At 45.3% G+C, this 19,803-nt stretch overlaps 1 long non-coding RNA gene across 1 annotated transcript in view; it reads right to left on the bottom strand.

Moving 5' to 3' along the window:
- Positions 1-19,803, bottom strand: part of LOC103019822 (uncharacterized) — a 408,498-nt gene that overhangs the window by 37,074 nt on the left and 351,621 nt on the right. The window contains exon 13 of the long non-coding RNA XR_009007067.1: positions 17,791-17,877. This is a non-coding gene — a long non-coding RNA (uncharacterized LOC103019822). The remainder of the gene's footprint in view (positions 1-17,790; positions 17,878-19,803) is intronic.

The following is a 19,803-nucleotide window of genomic DNA, read 5'->3' as shown; positions in this document are numbered from 1 at the left end:
ATAAATGGAATCATGGTATAACGTCTGGCTCATGGTAGGTCCACTGGGTCTGTGAAACCACCCAGTGATCATTTCCCCCATCCCCGAGTGTAAAACTGGGATTGATAAGTTCAGCAGTTGGTATGATACCTGTATTGGGTCCTTGGCCTTTGGCATAGGAGCTATCATAGTGAAGAAGGTCAAATGGAAACCTCTGAAGGTGCCCCCTCCTTCCTGGCCAAGAATGTAAATAAAAAATACTATCAATACATCCTGGATGGATGGAAAAGATTAACATCACCATTAAAAACTTAAAGGATACAGGGATGGCGGTCCCTCTTGTATCTTCACTTAATTTGCCAGTTAGAGCCCTGCAGAGACCAGATGGATCTGGAAAATGACTGTAGATTATTGCACCTCAACCAATTAGTAGCCCTGATTACAGCTACTCTGCTGGAAGTGGTATTTTTATTCTAGAAGATTAATAAGGCCTAAAGTACATGGTATGCAGCTCTTGATTTGGTAAATGCATTTTCTATTTTTGTTAGAAAAGAAGATCAGAAACAGTTCACATTATCATAAAACTGACACTTATTTAGTTTTGCTTCCATGCTCTTATAACTCTCTCACCTTCTGTAATAATACAGTCCAAAGAGATCTGGACCACCTGGACATCCCATGGAACTAATATTACACTGATTCATTACACTGATGGCATCAGACTGATAAGACAGGAAGAGCCAGAGCAGGATGGGCAAGACACTGGAAGACTTAGGAAGACGAGTGCATCACACAGAGCAGGATACGAATGCTGTGAAGATCCAGGGACCAGCCACAGCCACTGTGAAGTTTTTAGGGGTCCACTGGTCAGAGATGTATCAGAACATCCCCTCTAAAGTAAGAGACAAATTGCTGACAGACCCAGTGGGAGAATCATGATGCAGTTCCAGGATTCCAAGGCAGGGCCGAGCAATCCACAGCAGACAAGCATACACCTTTGGAGAAACAACTCGTGCTGTGTTGCTGGGTCCCAGTAGAGACAGTCTACAACTGCCTATTATGAGCTGGGGTCTGTCAGATCCACCAAGTCACAGAGTTGGGTGGGCCCAGCAGCAGTACAATGTAAGTTGGAAATGGTGTATTTGGGACCAAGCTGCATGGATCCAGACTCCCAGGTCACCTATCACAGCTGCACAAGCATCCCTTCTCCAGCTTACACCTATGCCATGTTGGGTGTCCTTAAGATCAGCTGCAGGCAGAGGAAGGAGGCCTAGCTGGCTTTATAGATGAGTTGGCCTGGTTGTCAGGTACAAGGCAAAAATGGATGGCGGCTGCAATATAGCCACATTCGAGGGTGGTCTTGAATGGATGAGAAGGAGACAGAAAATCTTCTCAATAGGTACAGCTGCAAGTGATGCATGTGGTCACCCATTTTGTGTGAAAGCAAAAGAAATCTGAGGTGAGAATATATAGAGATTTATGGGCTGAAACCATCAGGTCATCTGATCAGCATCATGGAAGCAAAAGGGCTCCTTATTGGAATGGGAGAGGCTCCTGGAGTGCACCTGGCCTGAAAGGAGAGAATTGAGACACTGCCTAACAAATGAACAAGAAATCTGAATTTTCTGTTGCCACCTTGGAAAGAGATGAACACTCCAAAACTGACAGAAGAGGGAAAGTGGGAGTGGGGTCCTTCTTACTCTCCCTTGCTGGTGTCTTCTCACATCTTGGACCTGTGAATGATGGGCAAGTCCTTGGATTCTTCCATTCCTTTAATTCCTTATTAAACTAACGTCTTAGAGGATGTCATGGAGTCTTGTGGCTTAAAGTAACATCTGTATGCCGATGGCTCCCAAATTTATATGTCAGTTCATCAAAATTAAAAACTTTGTCCTTCAAAGAACATAATCAAGAAAGGAAAAGACTACCCACAGAATAGAGAATAATATTTGTAAATCATATTTCAGAGAGAGACTTGTATCCAGAATACACAAGGAACTCTTAGAACCCAAAAATAAAAGGACAAATAATCCAATTAAAAATGGGCAAAGAATAAAAAAAAATGAAATAATGCCACTTGCAGCAACATGGATGGACCTAGAGATTGTCATACTGAGTGAAGTAAGTCAAATAGAGAAAGAGAAATATTGTATGGTATCGCTTATATGCGGAATCTAAAAAGAAATGATACAAATGAACGTACTTACAGAACAGAAACAGACTCACAGACTTAGAGAATGAACTTATGGTTACCGGGGCCGGGTGGGGGGTGGGGGGAAGGGTGGAGGGAAGGGATAGTTAGGGAGTCTGGGATTGACATGTACACACTGCTATATTTAAAAAGGATAACCAACAAGGGCCTACTGTATAGCACAGGGAACTCTGCTCAATGTTATGTGGCAGCCTGGATGGGAGGGTAGTCTCGGGGAGAATGGATACGTGTATATGCATGGCTGAGGTGCTTTGCTGTGCACCTGAAACCATCACAACATTGTTAATCAGCTAAACTCCAATATAAAATAAAACGTTTTTTAAAATGGGCAAAGAATTTGAATAGGTATTTTTCTAAAAATGATACACAAGTGACCAATAAGCACATGAAAAAATGCTCAACACCATTAATCTTCTGGGAACTGCAAATCAAAACTCAATGAGATACTAGGATGGCTATAATCAAAAAGACAGACAACAACAAGTGTTGTTGAGTATCTGGAGAAATTGGAAGCCTCATACATTGCTGGTGAGAATTTAAATTGGTAGTTTAGAAAACAGCTTTAAAGTTCCTCAAAAAATTAAACATAGAGTTACCCTATGACCTAGGATTCCACTCCAAAGTATATACTCAAGAGAACTAAAACATGTGTTCACACAAAAACATGTACATGAAATGTTCATAGCAGCATTATTCATAATAGCCAAAAAGCGGAAACAACCCAATTATCCATCAACTGATAAAGGGATAAACAAATTATGGCATATCCATACAATGGAATATTATTCAGTCATAATAATGAAATACTGATACTGATGGATGGACCTTGAAACCATCATGCTCAGTGAAAGAAGCCAGACACAAAAGGCCATAAGTTATATGATTTCATTTTTATGAAATGTCCAGAATAGGCAAATCTATATAGAGAGGAAGTAGATTACTGATTGCCAAGGGCTTGAGGGGACAGAGTACTGGGCAGTGACTGCTAATGGGTATGGGGTTTCTTTTGGGATGATAAAAATGTTCTGAAATTAGACAGTGGTGATGTTTGCACAATCATGTGAATATACTAAAATCTACCAAACTGTTTACTTTAGAAGGGTGAATTTTATGGTATGTGAATTAGCTCTCAATAAAGCGGTTATAAAAAAAGAAAAAAAAACATACAACTGAGAAAGAATAATGATATGTCAGTAAGCCCTGACCTCTCCCCTGAACTCCAAATTGTTACATCCTATGACTACCTGACACTTCTGCTTGGACACCTAATGGGCATCTCAAACTTAACATGTCCCAAACTGAACTCTCAGCATCTCCCCAGATTTGCTCTTCCCACAGTTTTTTCCATCTCATGCCAACCCCATGCTTCCGGTTGCCCAGGCCAAAATATTTGGAGCCATCCTTGACTCTTGTCCTTCTTTGCACCCTCCATCCAATCCATCAATGAATCTTATTCTACCCTTAGAATATTTTTGGAATCTGATTACTTCTCACATTTACATATCTATCACTCTGGTCCAAGCCACCATCATCTCTTGCTAGCCCCCTAACTGGTCTCCCCACTTCCACCCTTGCCCCATATGAGCTGAACTGTGCCCCCTCCAAATTTATGTGTTGAAGTTTTAACCCCCAATACCACAGAATGTGGCTATATTTGGAGACAGAGCCCTGAAAGAGGTGATTAGGGTGGGCTCTAATCCAGTCTGACCGATGTCCTTACAAGAGAAGGAAATGGGGACCCACAGAGAAACACCAGGGATACACATGCACAGAGAAAAACCACATGAGTACACATGGAAAAGGCAGTCTGCACCCAAAGGAGAGAGGTCTCGGAAAAAACTACACCTGCTGACATCTTGATCTTGGACTTCCAGCCTCCAGAACTGTAAGAAAACACATTTCTGTTGTTTAAGTCACCTAGTCAGTCTGTGGTATTTTGTTATTGTAATCTTAGTCAACTAGCAAAACACCCCTCTACAACGCATTTTTCACACAGCAGCCTGAGAGATCTTGTAGAATCATATCACCTCTCTGCTCAACATTCTCATTTGCTGCCAATTTCACTCAGAGTAAGAGTCACACTCCTCATGTGGCCTGGAAGGTCCCATTCTCCTTCTGCCCTCATCACCTCCCAGGGCTCAGGTTGCACAACTCCTTAGGGGATCCTGTACGTCCTACCTTCCTTCCCCCTCACTGTGCTCCAGCCCCTCTGACTGCTCGGAAGTTCCTCGGACACACCAATTGCCCTTGCATGTCAGGACCTTTGCACGTGCTGCCCTCTGTGCTCAAAGCACTCTCCCCCCACATCCACGTGGTTCTCCTCCTCACTCTTCAGGCTGCCGCTCAAACATCATTCCCTAAGAGGACGTCCCTAACTGTTCTATCTAAAATAGATAGACCTCTGTACACGGTTTCATTTCTCTTTTAGCACTCAGCAGCGCCTGATATATTACCATCATATGTTTCACTGTTTCCTTGCATATTGTTTATTTCTCTCAACTAGCAAGTAAGCTCCTGGAAGACAGGGACTTAATTTTGTTCATATGGCTCTATCCTCAGTTCCTGGGACAGTGCCTGGCACAGAGAAGCTCAATAAAGAGTAGATTATTTTTAACAAAGGAAAGGGTGAAGGAATTGAGGATATTTGGGTCATCTTTAAGATTGATCGCTTTTTTCCTTGCTAGAAAGCTTGGAACCAATCTGGGTGCCGTCTTTAGTAAGTATAGTCGAGAATGCACGCAAGAACTTGGTTTTGTCTGTTTCCCTTCCTTTGTTTTCCCTTTGTTTTATCCCTTTAACTGAGCTATATCGTGTGCATTTTGGCAAGCTGCCTTAGTTTCTGAAATGACATTGAGTATAATGAAATGAACTAAGAACACATTTTTAAAATGTCTCCAGTTTCTGGTCTTCTGGGATGGCTGTTTGACGTCTGGCTGTCCTGACGGTGGGGAAGGACACTGGAGTGCTCCCAGCCCAAATCACTGGACATGGGGTCCCCTGGCCTCAGGAGATCCTGCGGGAACTCTTCTGAAGTTCTATGAATTCTCCCAGGGACTATGAGCTGCAGCAGAAGAAAAGGGGACCTCTTGAAGGCCTGATGGTTAAAGAGTGTGGAAAAACTGTGATCTGGGGGAGAAAAGTGCATCTTCTCAGCCTATGAGATGTCAGGCTAAACTTGAAAGGAGAGCCTTTAAATTTGCCCGCCCCGAAGGGCGCAAGGGCAGTTTCTGGGTTAACTGCCTGGGTTCCAGCAAACACGGGGACAGAGCTACCATTGTCTGGTCTGCCAGGTTCCTAGAGAATGCTCTGCACTGGCTGTCATAGACTCATAGGGCTCACACTGACCATGGGCACAGGGAACACGGGGTGAAGGCTCCCCAAACGCTACATAGACACGAGGACTGCGCCCTCTGTTCCCTGGAGGTCGGACCTTGCAGGTTGAGGCCAGAGCTCTGACCTCTGGGGTCCAAGTTCCTAATCTCTCTGCTCACACAGTCCTGCCCCCAGTCTGTGGGCAGAGGAAAAAGCCACTCAGGTCTGGAAGCAGCAGCGGCTTCCTCTCCCAGAGGAGGCTGCCAGCTACCACGAGCCCCTTCACCAAAGAACTGGGTGGTGTTCACACCGGTCAGAACGGCCATCATCAAAAAGTCCACAAACAATAAATGCTGGAGAGGGTGTGAAGAAAAGGGAGACCTCCTACACTGCTGGTGGGAATGTAAATTGGTACAACCACTATGGAGAACAGTATGGAGGGTCCTTAAAAAACTAAAAATAGAGCTACCATATGATCCAGCAATCCCACTCCTGGGCATATATCTGGAGAAAGCCATAATCTGAAAAGATACATGCACCCCAGTGTTCACAGCAGCACTATTTACAATAGCCAAGACATGGAAGCAACCTAAATGTCCACCGACAGATGAATGGATAAAGAAGATGTGGTATATATATACAATGGAATATTACTCACCCATAAAAAGGAATGAAACTGAGTCATTTGTAGTGAGGTGGCTGGACCCAGAGTCTGTCATACAGAGTGAAGTAAGTCAGAAAGAGAAAAACAAATACCATATGTTAACACATATATATGGAATCTAGAAAAATGGTACTGATAAACCTAGTGGCAGGGCAGGAATAGAGATGCAGACATAGAAAATGGACTTGAGGACATGGTGGGGAAGGGGAGGCTGGGAAGAAGTGAGAGAGTAGCATTGACATATATATACTACCATGTGTAAAACAGATAGCTAGTGGGAAGCTGCTGCATAGCACAGGGAGATCAGCTCAGTGCTTTGTGATAACCTAGAAGGGTGGGATGGGGAGGGTGGGAGAGAGGCTCAAGAGGGAGGGGGTATATGTATACATATACCTGATTCACTTTGTTGTACAGCAGAAACTAACATAACATTGGAAAGCAATTATAATCCAATAAAGACGTAAAAATAAATAGAGATAATTAAAAAAAAAAGATGTGGTACATATACACAATGGAGTATTACTCAGACATAAAAAAAAAGAATGAAATAATGCCATTTGCAGCAACATGGATGGACTTAGAGATTATCATACTAAGTGAAGTAAGTCAGACAAAGACAAATATATGACATCACTTATATGTGGAATCTAATTTTAAAAAGTGATACAAATGAACTTATTTACAAAACAGAAACAGACTTACAGATATCGAAAACAAACTTATGGTTACCAAAGGGGAAACGGGGGGTGGGGGAGGGATAAATCAGGAGCTTGGAATGAACATACACACACTACTATATATAGGATAGATAACCAACAAGGATCTACTGTATAGCACAGGGAACTCTACTCAATATTCTGTGATAACCTATATGAGAAAAGAATCTAAAAAAGAATGAATGTATGTATATGTATAACTGAATCACTTTGCTGTACACCTGAAACACAACACTGTAAGTCAACTATACTTCAATAAAATTAAAATTAAAAAAAATAAAAATAAAACACAAGACTCCTTCCTTCAGACAAAGAACAGAGTGGTGTGGATCATTTTCTGAAAGTTCTCACACACTCCCCTTCACCCACCAAGGCTCTGTCACAGGCCAGGTGAGGAGCCCTGGTGTTTTTCCATCACAATTTCTTGGCCTCAGACTCAACATGGCCTCAGATTACATCATTTTTCTACTTTCTTTGCTTCTTTGTGTTCTGTTGGCCAACACTTGCCTAAGTTGCTGAGGGAAGTCTAGTTGAGTCAGGAAAAAAAAATCTAAGGTCTGTGGGACAGAAATTCAAGCTTAATTGTTGTAGAACAGTGGCTTTCCAAGTGTCCTGGTACATCAGCATTACTTATGCAGCAGTTCTCAAATGGAAATGTGTTCAAATTGCTGAGGGACCTGTGGTTAAAGTCACCTGTTAAACATGAAGCCATCTGCACCCTGTCTATTTAGTGAGTCTGGGCTGGGACCAAGGACCCTGCATTTTTGAACAAGTGCCCAGGAGACTGGATGCAGGCAGCCTGCGGACCACACTGTGAGAAATGCCTCCTAAGGAGCTGGTTAACGATCTCAGTGTCTGGGTGTGGCCACCCACCTACCGATTGAGAACTTGCAGCTCTGTGTGTGTCCTTCTCCACAGAGGAATCCAGCACACAGCTTGGGCTCCACTGCCACAGAAAGCATTTCATTCAGAAAAAAGCAGCCAGACTTTCATTTTTGAGGTCTCTTCGTCCAGGGGCACCCATCACCCGCTGAAAATCAAGGTACGACAGCTGTCGGCACAGAAACCCTGGAGAAAAAGTCCCATGTGCCCCAGCAGTCGCGATCCTTAACAAAAATGACTACAGAAATGGAAAGCATGATTGTGATCATTTTACAGAGCTCTTCTGTCTTTTCCTGGGTCTCGTGGGAATTCCCAAGGTGAAAGCGGCCACCTGGAGCCACCCACCTGGCTGGGAGACTGGCCACTCCAGGGTATTCAGGAGCAAGGGAGGCAGTGGCGGTAGCTGTATCTGTCCATCACCCAGAGTCAGCGAGGCTGGCGCTCATCCTGAACAGCTGCACATCAGCACCTGATGGGCTGGCTCTGCGGTGTCAGGTGTCAGGTGTCAGGTTGCTGCAACTGCCCTGGAGAGCGTGCTCTGTCGGAGGGGCTAACTGCACCTGGTGGGAACAATGTAACCTGCAGGAATGCCAGATTCGCCTGCCTGCAGACAAGTCCACTGGGGAAAGTCAGCAGCCTCAGCACTGAATTATGGCCGATTCAACTGCAGAATCTGTGGTCAGACTTGCCTGTTAGGTGGGATGCTTCTCAAGGGGACCAGACGGCTTCATTTGGAGTTTATGATAAAGCTGATGTTTCATTCAAATGAATGTAACCCTCATCTGCCAGTCAAAGACAAGCAGAATCATGGGTCATTCTTAAGCTTAAGCTCCTGTCCTGATCTCCCACCTCCAGCGGGTATCACTGGGGATGCTTAAGCCACTGCTCTCTCTTTCATTCATTCAACAAACATTTACCAAGCGCCTACAATGATAATCTAACTCACACTGTTTAAGTGATCGCCCTGGGCTAGGCACTGGGCTAGAGCTGGCATGGGCGTCTTATGCAATTCTCGCTAAACTATATAAGCGAGGGACTCCATTTTACAGATGAGGACACTGGGGCAAAGAGGCAAAGCAGCTTGCCTAAGGTGCCACAACCAATAAGAGATACAGCAGGCTGCCGGACGGTCAGCCCTTCCTGTGTGCCGGGCTGAGCTGAGGCAATGTCCTCTTCCTTCCTTTTGGTGGATTCACTGATCTGTTCACTTTACAATCAAACCTTTATTCTTTCTATGCATTCTGCCCCTCAGCCTATCCACCCTGCCCCCTCTGGCACTGGCCCTTCTTCCTATCTACCAGCCCTCCTAGGTAGATTCTCCTGGCTCCTCCTGACGCCTTGTCACCACTCTCTCGATCTTCCCTCCACCCTGCGGCTCGCCCACTGGTTGGCCTCTTGAGCCCCAGTGCTGTTCAGAGTTCTCTGACACTCAGCTCCACAACCTTTCTCCCAGGAAGACACCCCTGGCCCACCCCCTCCCCACATGCACGACTCCACAGTGTGATCTCACTGCATACTGAGGATGCCTTTATCCCAGTGTGATATCCCATAGTATGACAGATGGCATTTCTATTTGTCAGAATCCCCTATTAAAATGGCTTCGTGACGTTGTACTGGTGCCCATCCCTGTACACGGCACATGATGGGTTCCCAATAAATGTCTGTCAAACTGACCAGAACTGACTCACATGCCTTATGCATCAGGGTATAGGCAATAAAAAGAAGCAGGCCTGATATTTTAATACAAGAGGGTAGACGTAACCTCACGAATATCACTCATGCTCAGAAGAGAGAAAAACAGGACAGAAATATGGTAACAAAACTACACAGGAAAGGCACACAGGTTAAATACATGACTCAGGAATCTGACCACCTGGGTTGGAGTCCCAGCTCCTCCACTTGGTAACTATGTGATCTGAAACCACTGATTTCACCTCTCTGACACTGTGTTCCATCTGTACATGGGACTAATCTTACAGGGTTGTGGGAGGATTAAATGAGATAATCCATGTGAAGCCTTTAAAGGAGCACATTGTTAATGTTTGGTGAATGTTATATTTATTTTTTGTTCATAATATATGGATTTGATAGTAAGAGTGAGGGAGGAAACTAGGAAGAAATGAGATAGTATTTTGAGACTGTGGTACAAACCACCAAGTTAGAAAAAAAATACAGGTGAGAATTGGCCAACCAGAGGCCCAGACTTTCAAGTTTGTAATTAGCTGCCATATCTAAAAATTAAGAAACTTCACGTTAAGAAAAAAATCCAGAGTTCTGACTTCTCTTGAGAAGCAGGAAGAGTTGGCAGCTCTGGGCTTCTACTTCCCCATGGTGATAACTGTCCGGATTTGTGTAATAACTGCTCGTTTATTACGAGCAAACACCAGCTCTCTAGCTCCCCCAGCACCCCCCCTCCCCACGCCCTACTGCTTCTTACCTGGCCCGCTTCACAAAATAGGCATTTGAGTTTGTAACCCCTGTCATAGGTGATGCCTTCTCAATAACAGTTTATTCTTATGCACGGTTCTCCTTTGCCCAAGAATCTAGTATATCTCCCTAGTACTTCCATCGTTAAACTCAAACCTTAACTGTCACCTCCTCAATCTGGGGACCCATCCAGCCTCACTTCCCATGACTCCCCATCACACCCCAGCTCCTCCTGGTACTGGGCTGGCACGGGCCCTCTCTCCCTTCTGCTCACCCGAAGCCCCTGCCAAAGCTTAGCTCAGGTCCAGCCACACCCCGCCCCAAGCTTCTCCCATGCTCTGCATCCTGGAGTGCCCTCCCTCCCCCAGGCTTGCACAGCGCTTGGGGCAAGAGCAACCACGATCCCAGTGCAGTCAGGGGTTCTCGGGATTTACCCCACGTGGAAATCTGCCCTTGTCCACTCGGTTCTCTCCTTTCCCCCTGCCCCTTGGGGTCCCCGTCCCTGATGGACCTATCCCTGGACTTTTGGGATTTAAAACAAAACCAGAATGGAGTGGGAGAAATAGGACAAGAGATGTGTGAGGTTGGGGGAAAAGGAAGAGAAAACCACGGCAACCCTAGGGCAGGCAGTTGAGCAGGAAGGAGAGAAGGACGGGCTGCAGCAGCAACGGGAGAGAATGGAAGGCCAAGGACAGAGAAGGGAACTTGGCAGGTGTGTGCTTCCACGCTGCCTCCCCCTGTAGCCAGAAATACAGCCTTCGGGCCCCTCTCGGTCTTTGGTTCCCAGTGGCAATCCCATCTCCTACAGAAGAGTGGAAGCTCCGTGAGGGCGGAAACCCTACTTAACGCTCTTTTATATCCCTCAGAGCCCAGGGATTCCACAGGTTCATGCAGAGTGACTGACCTCAGTATCCTCAGGTGTTCTCAGGTAAGTGACCTGAAGAAGACGTTGGGCATCAAGAAGGTGGGCTCCTAGATTTCACCTCCTGGCAGAAGTGTGATGAGATCAGATAGCAACGTGGTTTTGCGTCCCAGCCAGTAACGAGGGAGATGCTCCAGACTAGAGAGCAGTGGAGCTCAAGCTAGAGCCTGCAGCGCAATCACCTGGAGGGAGGGGGTGGAGCCACTTATTAAAAGAGATCACTGCCCCGCCTCCAGAGCGTCTGATGCAGCTGGTCTGGGATGGAGCCAAGAATCTGCTTTTCTAACTACTTCCCAGGTGATGCTGATGCTGCTGGACCCGGGATCACCCTCTGAGAAACCCAGCTCTAGAGTGCAGGGCTGAGGTCTAACGGAAGCCACATCACTCAGCTGCTTTATAGAAGAAAAGTAACTGTTCCCTCCCCCCGCCCTTCACTGCCTAACAGGTCACTCAACCTTCTGCTTCAACGCCTTCACCTGGACCATGGATGCCCATGGCAGTGTGGAGGGCGCCCCCATGTGGCACAAATGGAAAATTACATGAACTGTAACCTGCTCGCTCTTACCCTTAATAAAGATTACTGAACAAATTTAGTTTTACCTGCTGGACAAAATATCCTGGGGAACGTGAGATGTTCATCATTCACTAGATCTGGTCCACGTGTAGAGGAGGGGCCAAGGGTCCATTAAGGCGGGTGATGGGTCGAATACTTGGCCCAAAGTTGCCTGGGGACAGCAGAAATGATTTATTCTCACGGCTTTGGGATTTCATAGGGTGAGAAGTATTTTAGGAGAATAGTCCAAACCGGATTACTCACTAAATTCTCTGTTGGAGAAGACGCCTTTGTAACAGACGTTAGAACTGAACAATCTCAAAGCCCTGCAAACACTATACGACTAAGAAGGGACCTTAGGATGACTATGAACCATTTCTCCTCTGACTTTCCTGAAATTAGAAAGCTGGCATTATTAACTGTGATCTAGTGTAAAAACACTCTGGCACCCAGCTCGGTTACCAACTGATTCGTCGCAAGCACGCAGCTTCTCGGCTTTTTGCAAGCGTTACAACATCCTTATAGGCTTTGCTGCCACCTGCTGCTCGGGCCTGGGATGTGCAGGAGATGGTAACCAGGAAACTGTCAGCTGAGCAGGCTTCTCAGACTTCACAGTACATTAGAATCAGCTGGAGGGCTTGTTAAACCATAGATTTTTGGGCTCCACCTCCAGAGATTCTGATTCAGCTGGACTAGGATGGAGCCTGAGAATATGCATTTCTAATAACTCCCTGGGCGATACTGATGCTGCTGGTTTGGGGCCATGCACCTGGATGGCATTTGTAGTTTTTATGTCACACATGTTCTGGACCTTGACCATTAATCAGTATAAGTTGCAAATAACTAAGAGCCTCTAATTCAGGGTTTCTCACCTTGGGCACTATTGATATTTTGACCTGATAATTTGGTGCATGTGTGTTTTTGGGGGGTGGGGTTTATTCTGTATGTTGTAGGATGTTTAGCAGTATCCCTGGCCTCTACCCACTAGACAGCCAGTAGCAGCCCTCTCAGGCATCACCAGACGTGACGTCCCCAGTTGAGAACCGCTGCTCTAAAAGGTGGGCAGATTTTCCTCTTTCATTTGGTAGACTGTGACGGCATCCTCTAGTATTGCCTTAAATACGTAATGCTACTGACCTATAGGAAACTTCCAGCTCTATGGGTTTAACTAACAACAGAAAAAAATAGCTTACATTTGTTGACTACCTACTCTGGACAAGGCACACTGTTAATGCTTTTTAATTACCCCCTTTAATTCCTACAACTACTCTTTTACTGATGAGGAAACTGAAGCTTCCATGGGTTAAATAACTTGTCCAAGGTCATAGTTAATACCAGCTGGATCTGGGTGGAGCAAGGGGAGTGTGGAGCTGAACCAACTAGCAGAGTCCAGTAAAAATATAAAGCGAGTCACAAATACGAGCCACGTGTGTAATTTTACATTTTCTGGAAGCCACATTAAAATAGTATAAACAGTCAAATTAATTTTCATATCTTCTATTTCACCCAACATTTACATCTAAACTGTTATTTTAACATGCAACTAATATTTTTTACATTGTTGATATATTTCACATTGTTTTTTTTTACTCAGCCTTTGAAAGCTGTGCGCCTTTTACACTCACAGCACCTCTCAGTGTCCACCAGCCACAGGTCAGGGACTGGAGAGCCACACATGCTCCCAGCTGCCACACAGCACCACACAGGACTAGACCCTCCACCTCAGTCCAGCCGCCCTCCAGCCTCCATGTGTGGAACAGCATGTGTCAGTGTTACCTCAATGTCCTTCAATTTCTGCCTACAATTCAGCTGTTTTATCAGATCGCTATACCTATTCATGGACCCTGCCATCTGTTCTTGGAATCTCTCTACTTATTTTAAAATGAGGGCTACAGTTTTGTGAAATTTATCAAACAGTAGATTCGTCATCTGGTGGCCAGACTGTTGACTATCATCTAATTTTAGTTCCAATAGCTTTTCCAGTGGCTGTTTTCCCACAGTCTGTGTTTGTACTTGCATCATAGAGATCATTCATCTTATCTGACGCTAATCACCGAGGCACACGTTCAATCACACTCTCGAGTCTTTTGGTTTATCTCCCAACATCTAGGAATGTTCACCCTCATTCAGGGACTCTGCCTTTCAGCAGCCTCTAGATGATGTTTCTCCCTGCAGTTCTCATGCAGTCTTTAGTAAATGTTTCTGATCTCTTAGGAAACCATTTATTCTCTAGAGAATTTTGCAATTAAACCCCTTAGTCTTAGCACATTTGTTCGTTCAAATTTTACAGGTATGAAAAGCAAGACAGACTTAAGTACTAAGGTCAACTTACACCAACTAAAAAGGAGTAATAAGAGCTCATCCTTATGAAATGCTTTCTATAAGCCATGCGCTGTGCTCAGCACTTGACACACATTTTCTTTTCTCCTTTTTTTTTTTAAAATTTATTTATTTATTTATTTTTGGCTGCGTTGGGTCTTTGTTGCTGCACACCGGCTTTCTTTAGTTGCGGTGAGTGGGGGCTACTCTTCGTTGAGGTGCGTGGGCTTCTCATTGCGGTGGCTTCTCTTGTTGTGGAGCGCAGGCTCTAGGCACGTAGGCTCAGTAGTTGTGGCACATGGGCTCAATAGTTGTGGCTCACGGGCTCTAGAGCGCAGGCTCAGTAGTTGCGGCACACAGGCTTAGTTGCTCCGTCGACACACATTTTCTTATTTACTTTTCCTAATAGTCCTACCAGGTAGGTGCAACTACAATTGCATCTCGAGGTGAGGAGAGGAGGCACAGCGTTTAAGAAACTTGCCCAAGGTCTCCCAGCTAGCAACTAGCAGAACCGGGAGTCGTATCAAAGTCTGTTTAATGATAGAGGTGATTGCCTCATCTCTACACTCCACTGTCTGAAAAGTGACTTGCAAATATTGCTTTTATTCCTGAGTTTGTAAGGGTGTGGTTCTGGATTACATCTCCTTCTCTTGATGGGGAAGATAAATAAATAAATAATAGCAGCATTATTGACAATGGCCAAGATATGGAAGCAACCTAAGTGTCCATCAACAGATGAATGGATAAAGAAGATGTGGTTGGGCTTCCCTGGTGGCGCAGTGGTTGAGAATCTGCCTGCTAATGCAGGGGACACGGGTTCGAGCCCTGGTCTGGGAAGATCCCACATGCCACGGAGCAGCTGGGCCCGTGAGCCACAATTGCTGAGCCTGCGCGTCTGGAGCCTGTGCCCCGCGACGGGAGGGGCCGCGATAGAGAAAGGCCCGCGCACCGCGATGAAGGGCGGTCCCCGCACCGCGATGAAGAGTGGCCCCCGCTTGCCGCAACTGGAGAAAGCCCTCGCACGAACCGAAGACCCAACACAGCCAAAAATAAATAAATAAATAAATAAATAAATAAATAAATAAATAAATAAGAAAATCCTTAAAAAAAAAAAAAAAAAAAAGAAGATGTGGTTTATATATACAAGTTAATATTACTAAGCTACAAAAACTTGGAGGGCATTATGCTAAGTGAAATAAGTCAGACAGAGAAAGACATACTGTATGATATCACTTATATGTGGAATCTAAAAAATACAACAAACTAGTGAGTATAACAAGAAAGAAGCAGACTCACAGATACAGAGAACAAACTACTGGCTACCAGTGGAAAGGGTGGGGAGGGACATTGTAGGGGTGGGGAAGTAAGACAGGCTCAAGGATGTATTGTACGACACGGGGAATATAGCCAATATTTTGTAATAACTGTAAATGGAGTGTAACCTTTAAAAACTGTGTAAAAATAACAATTAAAAAATTAATAAAATATAAAATTCTTGGTGTTCTAGGGACTGCCTCTGAAGCAAGATGCCAGGACCACTCAGGATGCAGGGCTCTTGCCTTGAACAGGGGGCTGAGACTCGGGTCTGTCAGGAGCTCAAATCAGGAGGCTCAGCAAGGTCATAGCGGAACCCAGAGCCAGGAGAGCATGGGCGCCAGAGTGTGATGGGTTTAGGAGTCAGTGGGGGTGGGGGTGGGGATGTGGAAGTGAGGAGGGAAGACAGGTCTCCAGGAGGAAGAGAGGGAGAAACGGTGGGAGAAGAAGTGTGATAGGGCTCAGGGTCGGGGTGGGGGGAGGGAGGTTATGATTTGCTTTGCAGTTTTGTTTCATTACACTTGAGCATGTTGCAATGCTGACGGTGGGGAAATTAAGAGTTAAAGATCCAGGAGATCTTGGGGAGGGGGTGGATGTGAATCAGCAAGGACCCTAAAGAATCAGGACAAGGCAGGTGTTTGAAGCCCATGTGGGGGACACATGTTTGCTGGTTTGATATCAAAGCCTTCTTGCATCTGCATCACCCCATCACTTCCCACTGTCACTGTCTGCCAATCAACCACTGTCAAGATTCCCATGGCCAAGTAGCTTAAGAAGTGTTTATAGTCAGAAACATTTTCCTTCCACTGGACATAAGTTCCTATCCTTGTCAGTGAGGAAAGCACACAACACACGATACCAGAACACATATCCCCAGGCAGCCCCATATGCACGTGACATAGTTTGATGCAAGAGCACCAAATCTGTCTCCACCTAAAACAGCTCTCAAGGGGTCAGCCTCAGATCCCCGAAATATTGCACCATTTGGATTACCTTCCTTAAAAATCCTGTTAAAATACAAATGGCTCAAAACAAGCAGGATAAGAGCACCCACATTCACTGTAGCATAATTCACAATGGCCGAAAGGTAGAAGCAACCCAAGTGTCCATCAATGGATGAATGGATAAACAAAAGGTGGTATGTATGTTCATACAATGGAATAGTATTCAGCCCTTTTTAAAAAGGAAGGACATTCTGATACATGCTACAACATGGATGAACCTTGAGGACATTATACTCCGTGAAATAAGCCAGTCACAAAACAATAAATACAGTATGATTCCATCGATATGTGCTATCTAGAGTAGTCAAATCCATAGAGACAGAAAGTAGAATGGTGGTTGCCAGGGGCTGGGGGGAGGGGGAAATGTGGAGTTGCTGTCTGCTGGGTAAGGAGTTTATTTTGGGAAGATGAGAAGAGTTCTGGAGATGGATGGCAGTGATGGCTGCTCAACAATGAGAATGTACTTAAAGCCACTGAACTGTATACTTAAAAATGGTTAAGATGGTAGCTTTATGTCATGTGTATCGTACCACAATTAAAAGAACTAATTTAAAAACCTAGCTCATTTAAAAGGGGCCACTTGATCCCTTGTTCTCATTTATTATTAGATTGGCTCAGCTTTGCTTCTCGGTAAAGGAAACTCAGCAGAGAGCAGGACATTTGAGGAGCTGGGATCTGGAAGAGCTGGTGAGAGGCAACAGTCCCTGTGGCTAGTAATTCCCTGGGCTATGGGATGTGCTTTGAGAAAGGGCAGGTCTTGAGTCCCATCCTGACCTGAGAGGGACAGCCCTGTGGGGTCCTCAGTAGCAGGAGGAGAATGTGAGCCCCAGACACCTTGGGTAGCTGCTTGCGGGAGGGGAAGGGAGACAGCAGCCTCTGTGGACTTGCCAAATGGCAAGTGGCCTCTCTCTGGGGGAGTAATACTACTACACAGTTATTATTACTATTCAGGCTCCTGTGAGTCAGCAACACTGGCTTATTTAGAAAGCTCACAAGCTGGTGTAAGTGAGCCCTGACACTGTGTGTCAAAGTCAAGGATGGGTGTGAGAGTGGTGGACCCACACCCATGACCCATGACCCTCTCAGTCTAGTGCTTTCTTTAATTCGGCCAGCACCTCCTCCACCATCAGACCCTGGGAAAGGAAGCCACTTGGCCACAGAAAGCAGCATCTGAACCCTCATCAATGAGAGAGACAGAATTGTTACACTAATATGGAAACACTAAAGGAAGAAATAAATTTCATTTCCATGCATCTCTAGCTTGAGTTCCAAGCTCAACAGATGCTATTTTTATCAAATACTTTGTATTCTGTGACATGCTTTGCCAACTTTCTATTTTTAGACACATCAGAAAAAGTCCACATTTGATTTTGCTTCCTTCTGGCTTCTCCCTCCTCATTTGTGGGAGGGGTCGTGGTTTGGGTGGGACCCTGTCCTTTCAGTAGAAGGTAAGTGACAAGGAGATGGCAGCCATCTGAAAACTCACCCTGGTGCCAAAGCATCCTGATATGGGCTCTGCCTCCTTTGCAAAATGACATCTTGTCCTGGCTTCACCCCATCCCAGATGGCGTAGCTGATGGGACAGGAAAACACACATATTTTAGAATATTTACAGCATCGTTTCTCCCTGTCCCCACTTCCTGTGAAGGAGGATTTAGCTTTGGCCCGCTAAGTTTTGGAGCCTTTCTTGTGCAGAAGGTAGGAAACTATGGGAAGGGGTTCTGAACTGTGCGGTGCTGTGACTCAGATGACTTGATGGGTTCACCGAACCAAAGGCGGAGAATCACCTAATGGAAAAAGCAGAACAGATCAGAAGGTGAGAAGGGGGACAAGAGAGATAAGAGCCAGGGATGGGCTGAATTGGGAGGAATTAAAGAGATGAATTCTGGGGGACTGGAGTAGCTGCTGAGCTGCCACGAGGAGGATTTGGGAGAGAGATGGGAGAAGGCTTTTCAGAAATGTTGTTGGTGTTATGACTGGAATCCATCCTCCCCCTTGGCATTTTTAAGAGATTTCCGTAGAGACATAAAGTGGTTTTAAAGTTATTTGTATGAGGGCCTGGTGTTTATTCAAGGCAGCCTGGACCGCTGGAGGCTAGCATTTACTGGTAAAGGAGAGCCACCCTTCACCCCACTTCTCCCATCAACACAGACTGTAGTCCAGCTATTTCAAACTGGTATCCAGTGGGCTCGGTTTGGACCCCAGATGGATCTTGTTTGGCTCATTGAGAGTTAATTTTTTTTAACCACCATTGAAAATTGGGATTTCACATTTAAAAAGCCCACATTTCCTACTTCTCTTGAAAAAACTGGAAAATCTGGCAACATGAGACTTTCATCCCCATAAGGCAAAAGTAAGCACATGCTCTCTGGTTGACCCCAGTGCCCACCACTCACATAAGGTGTGCACGTGCACAAACACCTGGACAACTTCCTACATTTATATTTCTTACCATCTGGTAACGGCAGACTAGATCATTGGGGTCTGCTTTCCTGCTGGGGACAATTAGAAAGGCTGGACAAAATAAGAATAAGATCAGCCTGAAGGCACCAAAAACTTAATAAGATCATGAAGAATTGCCAAACCAAGTTCTGGGAAAAGATGGCCATTCAGGGAGACAAGCCCAACAACTGGAGGCTCTTTCCCCCTCGGGATATTTGCTGCCTCAGGAAGAGACAACTAAGAAGCTGAGAGGTTAAGCAGCACCTAGGCAGCTCTGCATGTCTAAGGGGACACAAGTTGGGATCCAGTGCCCACCAAAGGAGCCGGGGCACTGTAACTCCTCATTTTAGACAAAGACCCTGAAGGATTGCACCTTAAGACTAGGTGAACTGAAAATAACCAGATTTTGCAGAGTCCCAACCCAGCTTCCAATGAGCTTAATTCTTCAAACTGGATTAAGGCCAGATTGGCCAGACCAGATTGCTAGTATCCCCAGGTGCCTAGCAGAAGCAAACGTAAGTACAGTAAGTCCTCTACATACGAACCTTCAAGTTGCAAATTTTCAAAGATGCGAACGTGCATTCCAGTGTCCAATCACCTAACTTAGTTCTGTTTGAGGAGGCACTGCTAGTTTTTGAGGCACAGGACGTGAACATAGAACGGTACACAAGGGTTGCAGCAGCCGTTCAGAATGCAATCCAGTGCTACTGTGTCATCTACGATGACAAAAAAAAGAGCTACTACCCAGACATCACTGGATCGATTTTTAAAGAGGGTAGATAGAACTGAATCCAGCAAGGAACCAGAACCTGTGCCATCAACATCGGACGTGAGTGAAATTGCATCTTGCCCTCCGTCTCCTATTGCTGACGATCCTTCAGCTCTGCCATCTCCCACCTCCTCTCCCTCCTCCAGTCAGTAACTCTTCTTGCCTGTTCAGTCGATGCCAGCCCCTGTATGCCAGCTGTTGTACTGTACTACTGTACTTTTCAAGGTACTATACTATAAGATTAAAAATGTTTATTTTTTGTGTTTGTTATATATTATTTGTGTGAAA

This window comes from Balaenoptera acutorostrata, chromosome 2 (genome assembly GCF_949987535.1).
Source record: "Balaenoptera acutorostrata chromosome 2, mBalAcu1.1, whole genome shotgun sequence".
NCBI classification, from domain to species: Eukaryota; Metazoa; Chordata; class Mammalia; order Artiodactyla; family Balaenopteridae; genus Balaenoptera; species Balaenoptera acutorostrata.
The sequence above is the reverse complement of the archived record's forward strand: the minus strand, read 5'-3'. Positions and strand labels throughout refer to the sequence as shown.